This window comes from Sus scrofa, chromosome 1, assembly GCF_054392235.1.
Source record: "Sus scrofa isolate SSC_HxYL_T2T_F1_AM1 chromosome 1, Sscrofa_HxYL_maternal_Yorkshire_Landrace_v2.0, whole genome shotgun sequence".
NCBI lineage: Eukaryota > Metazoa > Chordata > Mammalia > Artiodactyla > Suidae > Sus > Sus scrofa.
Window position 1 is genome coordinate 217,380,871 of NC_139383.1, and position 12,277 is coordinate 217,393,147.

Here is a 12,277-nt window from a genome sequence, read left to right on the forward strand (position 1 = left end):
TGTGCAGAGGTGTCAGCCTGATCCGTAGCTGGCGGGGCCCGTGGAGATGGAATCTCTGGATGTGGGCCTGAGGTTTTGAGTTCACTCATAGTGGGTGACAAAAACGATCTGGTTATTTGTTTTATGGTAATGATCTCCAAGAGGCTCCAAACTCCGGGGCGGCAGTCGGCATGCCACACGGCAGGCCTTCCTCTGGGTGCAAGAGGATTTCCTTGGTTTGGTGGGATTCATTTGTTTTTGAAACGAGGCTGTTTATTTTCTCTTCTTTTAATGTTAGGATTTTTTTTTCAGACTCACAAGGAGGATACATAATGTACAGCCGAATCTGCAATCTCCTATTTTGTCAGCTGCTCATGTTGATTAAAACTTCAATAAAGATCCTGTGATAAAACAGAGCTATGTTCAAAGGATCTTGTTATGTTTTTAAAAGGCTGAGCTTGGCAGAAAAGATGGAGAGTATAGGTTTGCTACCTCGATATTTTCACTCTTGTGCAGGTTAGAAGGGGAGCAGATCGGGGACAGATGCACCGTGGCTTCTAGTACTTGGGGGATAGCGAGAGAGCATGTGTTTAACTCAATCCTCAGCAATAAGCAAGGTCCAAGTTAAGGGATACAGAAGCTGTTTATCAAACTGGTGTTAAACGTGTGACCCAGTTGGCCTTTTCCCACCCATGGGTCCGACACACAGCCTCTCTCTACAGGGGCCTCGGCCTTAAGCTGGAGTTGGGGAGGAGAGCCAAGGACAAAGAGAGGTCACAAAACTCCAGGAATTCCATACCCAGTGATTCACCCACCTCACCCGAGATGATGGGTTCCAGCAAAATTCCACAGAACTGCCAGGAACATACAGCTTTAAGGACCTGGGATCACTCAAGAATCCCAAAGGGTGAGTGTTGGAGGTGCCCACCTGCTCCCCGCCCCGCCCACCACCTCTCCTTCAGACAGCCCATTCCTGGCAGCCTCTGAAGTCTCTCAATTCTTATTCTGAAAGGGGCCGGAGAAATGCCTGTGTGTGAAAATCAGTCTAGCCAAAGTCGCTGACTTTATGCAAAGCAGGCAAGTGCAGTCAAAACACTTACAGCAATCAATTCGAGTTGTTGGGTAAAGTTTTTTCCATGTCCCATACATTATTGAACAGTTAATTTCGTCTTTGTGCCTGCAAGACATTCCAGCTCTCAGATGACAGCTTTATCCATTAAGGAGCGCTCGGTGACAGGCGAACAGTGCGAGCTTTGCCAGCCCTGCCTGCCGGGAGGCGAGACCGGCATCACCAGCGAGAAATCCTGGGACACATCAACATCTTAATCAATATGCGAGAGTCAATTACCGGGGAAGCGAGGGCTTAAGCAGGAGCCGATGATGAGATTCACGTGCAAATGGGCTGGATCAATACGCAGCTGAATCTCACACGTGGGTTCACCTCAGCCCCCCTCCTCCAGCGCCCAGCTCCCACACCAGCAGGCTGACCACGCCCTCTCCCAGCATCGCTTCCAACCTGCCAATCACCTGCTTCACTGGGGCTTCTTTGATTCATTTCTTTGATGGATGTGTTGGGGACCGAGAAAGCAGAGTTGAGGGGAACAACCAAAGGCAGGTTTTTGTCTTTGGAAACACAAGCCAGGCTCTTAGGATTGGCCCCTGGGTGTTGAGAATTCTCCCACTGGCCAAGGGGACAATTAAACCTAGCCTGTTTAGCTTAGAAGGGGACCCTGCTAGGACCCCTCATTCAAGCCTTGATCCTGTCACCTGAATGATTCCAGGAAACTCTTAGCTGGTCTCCGAGCTCCATTTGTACTCCTCTTCCAATATGTCCTGCATTGGCTCTCTGATTGGGTGGGATTATGCCATTTACGTCCCTGAATATCTTCAATGTCTGCCTGGGTAATAAAATCCCAACTCCACTGAGTATTTGTAATATTCCCCTGGCTGGGGGCTTCCATTCTTGTTCTGAGTCGTGTGCTATTAACCTCACTCCCTTAAACACCAAGATGCTCTTTGATGCACTGCTGTACCCTTCTCCACCTGTCATCTCCTAAAGCTCTCCAAGCCTTCTCTGACTTCCCTGGTCAGAAGTGCATGGCCTTGCCATTATTGGCTTGAGGTCATTGTATGTGGATTCAAGTTGGATGTCTGCTTAGTTGTGTATTTGTTTATTTCCATTAGATCATCTGCTCCATGAGAATGGGCAACTTTTAGTTTTTCAGGACTGCCAGAAAGGTAGGTTGAATCTATTATTGAGCAGCCTTTAAGGAAACTGCTGTGACCCTGACTCCTGTCTTCATTAATGTAGTTGTTGTCACCTTGGAAGCCAACTGTCCCCCTGCTCCTGCCTCTCCTCAAGCCATGTTGTTGTCCTGCATCAACCCCGTGGCAGAATTCAGCCCCTACGGGAGTTCCTGAGAAAGGAATCCATTGGCATGAGTGCTCTGGTGACCAGCATAGACCTCAGTGAGAATTTGGGGAGGGTCCATGGTGAGATGACATAATTTCAGACCAGGTCGCTGGTCTCTGTGGCCCTCCTCAGAGCCACCCCTGGTTCCCTCCCATCCCTCCTCATGTGGCCTCCATCCCCTGGGGCACATTCTTCAGCTTCCTGCTCCTGTCCACACTCTGTCTCCCCAGTTCCTCCAGGACATCACTCCCCTTTTCCAGAGGCATTGCTGTGCATGCTTCTAAGAGAACCAAATGTTGTCACATTGCAATCAGCTGTCCATACCCTCTTTCAGCTCCTCCCACCTGTTTCGGCAGGACCTTGAGAGTGTCAAGGACGTACAGTGAGAAATGCGAGGTGCCGGCACAAAAGGCAAAAATGAGAGGCTGGGGGAGGAAGACAAGACCTCTCCCCTCTCCCTGCTCTGTGGGTGAGGAGAACTGTGCGTGGACTCACTGGGCACAGAGACATGAGAGTTTGGATCCAGAAAGCTCAGGGAGTGGGCACCAGTGGGGCTTTTTGGATCTTTAGTGAGGTGCAGTGCTGGCTCTGAAAACCAGAAAGGGGCCCGGTCTCCAGCAGAGAGAACAGGCCATGCTGGTGCCTCTGGATATTCCTAAATAAACACCCTCTGGATCTTCCTAGATGAAGCCTCTCTGACCAGCTGACTAGATGAGATTAGCTCATCTTTCAGGAACTCTCATATGCATCCTGCACTTTCCTCAAAACATTCATCACCTCTGGATTTTTAATTTAATGTCTACCTTTTTTATTAGTCTGAAAGCTCCACTAGTCTGTCTTGTCCCCTTCCTGGCACAGAGCAGACTTTTGCCCCTCCAATGAAGAGATGTATGTGGAATGTTCCAGAACACATTTTGGGTAAGGCAGGTTTCATGGAGAACAACTAGAGGTTAGTTCTTGCTCAAAATAGTAAACACAGTATCTTAACAAAGTGAGTTCTTGATAATGTTTCTGATAGGAAAAGGCTGAATTTGGGGAAATGATGGAAATCAATCAAGGAGAAAGATGGTGAGGAGCTAAGTGGACTGGGAATAGACTAGGACTGATGACTTCAAGAGACAGTTCTTAGGTATTTTTGGTCAGATGCTACCTGACTGCCATATAGTGTAGACAGTTACAAGAGGGCTCTGGAGAAGGACAGATTGAGGTCTGAATGGAAACCCAGTAATTGTAGTTCCACTCAGTAGTGTGACTTTGGTCCAGTCACTCCCTATCTCTGAGTTTATTCTTCATATGTAAAGTGGGAATAACAATCACATCTACTTCATAGAATTGTGCTAAAGACTCCATGAGCCTGTAATGCCAGGAAAGGCGAAGGGCCTGGCTGTTGTTTATACCAAGACTGAAGACTGGAGAGCCAGATGGTTCTAGCATTTCAGACGTGGGTCAGTGGGAAAGTGGAGACACTGGCTAAAGTAGGGAACTCTGGAAGAGAAGGCGTTCTTTTAGCGGCATGCTGAGTTTGAGGTCTGGACATCATGTTTAAATGCCGCCCCCCCACCCCCGCCCCGCCAGGCAGCTGGGCACATAGGATGGATGCTCTAAGGAGATGGGACACAGAAATGAGCGTAGGAATCATGACTGAATTTGGGAGGCTAGATAAGCAACTCCAGAGGAAGAAGAGAAAGAAAGGGCAGAGAGCAGGGGCTGCGGCGGGCAGCTGCCTTACTTTGGGAGCCAGAGAAGCAAAAGGAAAAAGTCGGCCTCGTTGCCCTTCCCAGGTGGTGCTGTGGTTCTCAGTCGCTTTCAATGGTTGAGCAGCATCTCACCAGCCCGGGCCAAGGAAAGCCTGCCATGTGGATTAAGCTTAAGTGGTACTCAGGGGAGATGTGGAAAGTTCCTGTGGCAACTTCTTGCTGAAAATCCTCACCCCAGTTATTTTCCATTCCTGCAGAGACATCCTTATGTCCCTCAGGTTAGGATATAAATATTTTACAAAGTACAGAGGGCTGAGATATCTTAACACTTTTGACTAGAAACTCATTTCTCTGCAAGTTAAAGGATGTATTTCCCACTTGCAAAAATTGAACTTCTAGATTAGACAAAGCTAGGGAAGTGACATATTGCAATGTTATATGCAGTGCTTCTCATGGTTTCAAGGTGCCTAAAATATTAATACCACTCCTTTCTTCATGAAGTTTATAAGATTCATTGCCCAAGTTTAAAATTGATTAAGGACCGAGTGCCCCAAACATAGTAGGTGTTCAATAAAAACATGTCCTCTTCCCTTCTTACGTGATGAAGGCTGAAATGTGGTCTACACACTTGGGAGGTAAGTCACTTGAGATATTTCCAGCTATTTCTAGACTAAATTTTTATTAGCTGGAGTTAGGGAAGAGGAGAGAGAAGAAACTTAATTAGTAGCAGAAGAGTATTTAAAAAAAATTCTGCACAGTCACTAGGGAACTCTGTGATGGGGTCAAATTGAAGGAGCCCAGGATAGAAAAGAGGACCCCGAGTTCATGAATGGAGTGTCAACATTGATCCTAAAAAAGGATGCTTTCGCTAACTGTACAGAGAGAGTTAAATCTCCTTTGCCAAGTTTCTGGCAAGCACATCTGAGGGAGGGACCATGGAGTTCCAACTCTCCCTGTGGATAACAGTCACGGTCCAAAGAAAAGGACATGTGACATGACTAGGGAGTAAATGCCACCAGGCTACGTCCATCCTGCTTCCCCTCAACCATCTCCATAGAGTCCTGCCTGTTCTACCCCATTCTTTCTATCTGGGGCTTGGGCAATTAGGCAGCTTTGCAGAAACATGGTTCCTGACACTAAAAGAGCATCTCCCTAACTTAAAGTCTATGTCTTGGCTTTGGTCTGCCTTCATTTTTATCAGAAAAGGGTGGGTAACATATGAGAAAAAAAAATTGGCCTTGTAAAGGGATCCCGAAAGAATGACATATTTGTCTGTTAAGTATAAATACGAACAGCCATGGAGATATGGTCCTGTGGTGCTAGGTTTTCACTTCAGTAACATTCATCTAGTGCCAGGAAACACTAGATTTAGTACCTGAGGGACTGGAGTTTCAAATACCTTCTACTCTTTTTTTTTAATACTCTGCCAAGAATTTAAATTGGTAAAAGCTGGGGACTGACAAAACTTGATCCCCAAGAGCTTTTCTGGCACTGGTTTATCAGAGAATATGGTGCCATTATTTTTATTATAATTATTATTTTTTTCTTTGGTGGGGTGAGAGCTCATTTATAACCCAGTGACTTCTACTCCCAGATGTATGTTTCTTAAAAAAAAAAAAATCCCAACGCTTAAATAAACAGAGGCTTTGCCTTTTGTGGTGGCGTTAGAAGCTGTCATTGGACTTAAAAGTTGCAAGCCTTTTCATGTTTTTAGATCAGATCAGAAAGAGTTGAAAGGAGAAAAAGCTAATTTTAGGATCTGTGTTGCTAGCTTCCAGAGCACACACGCACCCTTCCACAAGCCCCTAGTGCACCCTGACACCCGGATAACTTAGGGGGGCTTTGCAGAGAAGGTGTGTTGCTCCTAAACAGGACGTGGTAAAGGTCAGAAAAGAGGTAGAAAGTCTGGGTTTGAGCCCCCTGCTCACCTCTGGCACCCATCACTTTTTAGCAAGGTAACTTGGGACAGCTTGGTCTTTCTTGGATTTTTTCATCAGTAAACTGATCATTGGATTTTCCAACCAGGAGCGTTGGGAGGATTAAATGAAAAAAGTAGAATATGGGAGAAGGCTTGGCACTGTGAGTCTTTTAAACAACGATCTACAAAGGATGAGAGCTGGGAAAGGGGAAAGAAGGAGGGAAGAGCGTGTAGATTCTGCTCCAAGGTTAGGCTCTTGACATAGACATTCGGGCTGAGAAAACATCCGCCACCGTGGAGACACATAAAACGAGAAGATGCTGTTTACGGTCCAGCATCTTTACGGTCCTCATTGCTCCCTGCAGCCAGATTCCCGATTCCCTTCAGTCCCCCCTCGGATTTTACCCACAAGCAATTTCCAGGGTCAGCTCACCGCTCTCGTGCCCAGGGCAGCGGCAGCAGTGGTGGTCCAGCTTTCTCACACAGACCCGGCTGGTCAGATCCTGCTGGAAATGATTCGAGTTTTATTATACAATTAGATCAAGTCTCTTAGGTGTAGTAGCCCTCCTCATACTTAGAAGAATAGATTAGCCATTAGGACTTTGTATATTTTTCTCCGTAATTGACACCACATCCCATTTTCCTCACCAAAGGGAAAAAGAACCGCATAAAACAATCATGATTTGGGGGGGCAGGAGGTGGGGGCGGGGGGCACTCCTAATGTAGCCATGTCTGGGTCTTCGCCTCCATCTACTGTCCTTCCCCAGCTTTGAAAGCTCCACAAGACAGGTCGAACAAGCCTCATTTGGTTTTGTTTGGTGGTTGCTCATCCACTCCAGAGCCCCTCAGGCTCACACTCCCTAAGCACTTTACTAAGAATAAACCAGGCATCATTCTGCCATTGCAGATAAATGGCAGCCCCCGCTGGCTGGAAGCTGGGTGTTCTTAAAAAGTCCATGGAAGCAGAAGCATGACCGGGTATCACTCAACCTTTCCTTTCTTTTTTCTCCTTTTTTTTTTTTTTTTTTTTCAGTGCCTCCTCCTGGGATAGCTCCATGACACGCCCTCTCCATCAGCATCCCCTTTCTTGTCCTGGTCCAGGGAAGAAGGGGCGTTTGTGGGCTGCTCCAAGTAGTGGTGACACAACGTCCCTTAGCATCCCCAGTTGGGAAAAGGAGAGGGAAAAACAAGCTGTCAGAGCCCAGGGCATAGCTGGTGCCCCAGATACCCAGGTCTGTTTTTGTCCTCTCCCTTCAAATGCTGAACGTTTACATTTGGAAGAAACCAAAAAGAAATGCATCTTATTGAGGAATTTAAATCAGGGAAAATGCTGCCACTTAAATTGGCTTTGCCCGTGTTTGGCATTGCCCACATTTGCAAATGGGCCTCCATTTTGCATCTCGGCCAAAAGCAGACACCTTAGGGCAAGGAGGCTGCATCTGCATAAAGAAAAAAAAAAAAAAAGCAGATGTTCTCTGATGTCCGGTCAAGCATTTGTTTCCTTTGGTCATGTCATAGCAGCCCAAGCTCCGATTCCAGTGACCAGGCCTGGTGGCACCAGCCGTTGCTTCAAGTGTTGCACTCTTGCTGCAAAACATCTGCGAGCAAAAGGCCCTTCCCAACTACAACAATGTTTGTGTCAAGGCTCAGTGGGTCCCTGACAGCCTCCACAACTGTCCAGAGGCCTGCTGTGAGGTGCCGGGGGCTAGAGCCATCTGCAGAGAGGGTGTTCCTGCCCCCTCCCTCCCTATCTTTCCGTGTGGTCCATCAGACAGTGCAGCACCAGCATCATGGACATGAAACGCACTAAGTACATTTTTCAGCTTGGGTCAATGTGTCCAAAGGGACTCTGTGCTAACACATCCAAGCCAATCCTCCAAAAGAAGCTGAAGTGCCCATTTCCCAATAAGATCAATAAACCCACTCATCCCTGATTATGGAACTTTCTTCAGGTACCTTCTGCCCCAGTCAGGGCGTGCTGAACTCTCATAATGGTACAGTGACCCAACAGTGTGCCACCCAGGACTTATACTCCACCCAGGGGTTGCTTTCCTGAAGAAAAATGTCCTAAAGCTTTCCAATTGGTCCCCAAGGACTGTGGAAAATTATAAGATGGAAAGTGACTTTTCTTTGGCCACAACTGGTGATGACTTGTGAACATGTCTCTTTTGCCCAACTTGGCTTTAGCTAACACCTACTGTTTTGAATAAAACATGGGCCCTCTCCACCCCCTACCTCTATGAACCCTACCTCTAGGCACCCCCCTGCCAAGTCCTAAGAGCCCCTGCCTGCCTCTTGTAACTAGGAATTCAAAATGAAACTGTAGTCTTAACCTCTCTTGCTGGTTCTGAAAACATGCAGATTTAATAACTTTTTTTAAAAAAAACTTCTCAACATACATATGGTCCCTTCATATATATATATATTTTTAATTTCCCTCACACTTCCCCCAACCCCCACTGCCTTTACTTTCATTAGCTGGGGGCCAGCTGAACTGAATGCACCCTCTGCACCCAGTGAGCACCTGAGGGTGACAGGCTTCCAGGTGCCTTCCCCCTGGCCCTTCTCCCAGTTGCCAGAAAAAACCCAGCTGGGTGCCTCAACCAACACAGGCCCCTAATTTAAGTTTAATAGTACAGCACTTTTACTGCTTTTGGCCAGGGTGTTTTGAGAAAGGTTAAAATATGTGAAAAATACACGCTAAAAAAAAAAAAAAAAAAACTGTTTAGAAAACAATTCCAGTCTAAGTGCTCCATGCTCTCAGCTTCTGGCCCCTTTTCCAGGAAAGCAGCTCCAGCAACCACACAATTTAGCTCCATTTGGGGGGTGGGGGGTGGGGGTTTCCATTTCCTTCCTATGGGATTTTTTTTATTAGTTTTTTTAAAAACTGTTTTTCTTTCCCTATGCTGGTTTACTGCCTTGTATCTATCTACCCCCAAGGAGTTTAAAAACCTCAAGTCAGTATTATTGGATTTTTCTTAGTGTATTTTCTGACTTTTCTGGTGTGAGAGCATGTGGTCAGGATCTGTACATTTGTGTGCTGGTGAGGATGGAGGGCTGGGTGCCAAAGAGGTGATACCCATAAAGGCCTCAGAAGTGTCAGCTGAGCCTCCTAAGTGTGTACCCCAAAATGAAGTGCCTTGTTCATTTCATTGTTATGCAAACCTACCGGTTAGTGATCAATAACACAGTAGGCATTGAACATGTATCCACTGTCTGCAGAAGGGGATAATGGAATATTAGGTACGGTTTCGTGAACTTTTACGCTGCTTATCATAATTGGTGCTTTATGTAGTTTATTTCATCCAAGCCTCATGATAGCACCACAGTGATGTTGGTCTCGACTCTAGGAAGGAGTAAACTTGTTCTGATGTCATGTGCTATAGGACAGGATTCTTCTGGTCCAGTCCTGTCTGTCCCCAGGAAATAACTTAAACTGGTAGAAACTATGCATATATCACGAACTGCACCCTGCCCTCAAAGACAAAAGGTACTGAAAAGCAAATATTTGGACCTATTAGGAAAAGGCTTCTGGTTGTAGAATCATGGACTGAACACATGTGAATGGTTTGGTTCATTTCTTTGGGAAAGGAACAGGTTGGCTTGTTTGAAGAGGCCTCAAAAGTCACTGGAAGTTTCCCCCAAGCCTGCATGGGCCCCAAGGCAGGCATCACTAACAGATAACACATGGGACCTCAGAATCCTTCTCAACACAAAGCTCGAGGCAGCCAGTAACACTATCTCTCCTTTCCAGCTCTGTGAGCCTATGCAGCCGACAGTGGTGGTCTTCTACCTTCAAGCACATCCTTTGCGATTTTTGCCTTGTCATTACTCTCCGTTATCTCAATATAGTTTAATTGGTTTACATTGCTTCCTTTTCTTTCTGACAACGACAAAAAAAAATAGTGCTTTTCTAAGAATAGACTAAGAATTCATGAAATAGGGAATTTAATGTGGTAGCAGTATGATTTTTAATATTGGTTAAAAAAGCATGTAATTAAATGATTTTTATAAGTTTGTCCTCGGTTATGTTTTCCACACTCCTTGGAACACTTTGATGGTGGGAAGTCCACAGACTTTAGGGTTCAAGAGTCTCCACCACATGCTGGCTCCACGACCTTGGGCAAATCATTTAATCTTGTGACCTCAGTTTCCCTCTTCTTCTTCTTTTTTAAAATCTTTTTAGGGCCGCACATGCGGCATATGGAACTTCCCAGGCTAAGGGTTATATCATAGCTATACCTGCTGGTCTACACCACAGCCGCAGCAGTGCCAAATCTGAGCCGTAATGGCAACCTACATTGCAGCTCACAGCAATGCCAGATCCTTAACCCACTGAGGCCGGGGATGGAACTCATGTCCTTATGGATCCTGGTCGAGTTTGTTACCTCTGAGCCACAACAGGAATTCCCTCATTTTTCTTCTGTATAAAATGGGAATAATAAGGCTTTCTTTGCCATACCATCCAGAGGATTAGAATCTATTCAATGCAATAATGCACACAAAGCAGTCTCTGGTACACAGGGATGTTCAGTAAATGGCAGCTGCTAGGACTCTCCCAGGCTCACACACCAGCATCACCATGCCCAGGACTGTCTGAACATCCCCTCTGTTCCCTGAACTACAGGCTGGGCTGCCTCCTCCCAGATGCCTGCAAGTCCTGAAGGACAGCAGCGCTGAGAGCACTTCAGTGGCAAATATTTACCCAAAGAAGGAAGAGCTCTGCTCTGGCCATCCTCTCAGGGGACTATGACATCCTAGTCATGGAAGCATGGCTTCAGTAGTAAGACTCCCTCGTAATTAGGGAGCCGTTTCATTTTTGTGATAACTATCATCCCCAGGACTCAACACACCTGATTACATAAGTGTTCTTTCTTTTCTGCCTCATCTCTGTTATTACTTCTAATGCTTTTCCTCTTGGGGTCATGAGGGTGGGGGAGCAGGAAAAAGAAAGCACATCAGGAACAAGGCCACTCAGGATGGGGACCAGCAGAGAAATGACTCTAAGATCTTTGCCCGCCCCTGGGACCCGCAGCCTGTGAGGTTCTACCTCTGCTCTCCAAACCCAGCTGGACACACCAATTTTCTCTGTGGACTTTCTGTGGATTCAAAGCAGCCAAGAGACAGTGAAAAAGCCAGATTGAGAGGCTTTTGCCGATTTGTCTATGAAGAGTGGATGACAGAGGGCTAGGACCCTCCCCCACACTGTAGCATGAAAGAAAAGACGGCTGTGTTTATTTACTAAGAGGAAGGGAGGGAGCGAAGGCGGGCATGTCGCACGTGCTGTGAAGGATGTCAAAGAGCTGGTCCTTCTGTAAAGCTTGGGAGAGACAAGAAAAAAATGTGTGTTTTCCAAGAAAACGGTGAGACCAGTTTTCAGGTTGCTCTGGGCTCCCACGCCTTCCCACGCCCACATTCTATACTCTTTGGGGTCAGACCAGCTATCCTCAGGACACGGAAAAGAGGCATCCTTAACGATTGCACTAGGACCAGACAGTGGAGGGAGGGGGGTCGTTTCTGCCAGATGCAGGGGAGGGAAATTCCTGATAAAAACAATACGACTCAGGGAGAAAGGCAAGAACCCAGATCACATCCAGGATGCAGGGACTTCACAGGGATGGGAAAGGAGATGTATGAAAAGAAAATGTACAAAAAGGACGCTGGCAGACCGGGAAGCAACACCTCTCTGACTCTGAAAACCAGACAACAGTAAACACTTGGGTGGTACTCGCCACCTTGTCTTCTGACCGTGAACTCGCTTGCTCACTCTGGGTGCGTGTATGTGCTTGTGCATGCAGAGCAATTAAAAAGGAAGCCCAAAGACGGAACAAATCAATATTTACAGATTCATAATCAGTTCCTTTCCATATATTTATTTATTTTCTCTTTAGCCACTAAAGAAACAACAGCAAACTTGCAGGGAGCAGTTGTTGCCAGAGGGTGAATCATGGCTATATTGATTTGATTATGTAAAAGCTCAGAGGAACCTAAAGCCAGATACAGAAATATCTCATAGCCCTGAACCCTATGGGACACACACTAGTAAAAAAGCAATCTTTATATTGTTCCTGATAAAAGCATCATTAGTTTCCTCACAGTGAAACCATTTCTCTGCTGATACAGTATATGGTTTTCTTTTTCTCTAGAATCCACTCAGACATAATTAACACTCAGTTACTAGACTTGAGGTTCCCTGGGGTGAGCTGCTCAAGTTGGGGAGGGGTGTGGGGGCTAGAGATGGGAAGAAAGAAAGACTGAGAGAGGAGAGGG

At 46.3% G+C, this 12,277-nt stretch overlaps 1 long non-coding RNA gene across 1 annotated transcript in view; it reads right to left on the reverse strand.

Moving 5' to 3' along the window:
* The window catches only part of LOC110255488 (uncharacterized), a 110,061-nt gene that overhangs the window by 34,694 nt on the left and 63,090 nt on the right, over positions 1-12,277 (reverse strand). The window contains exon 3 of the long non-coding RNA XR_002335871.2: positions 6,441-6,510. This is a non-coding gene — a long non-coding RNA (uncharacterized LOC110255488). The remainder of the gene's footprint in view (positions 1-6,440; positions 6,511-12,277) is intronic.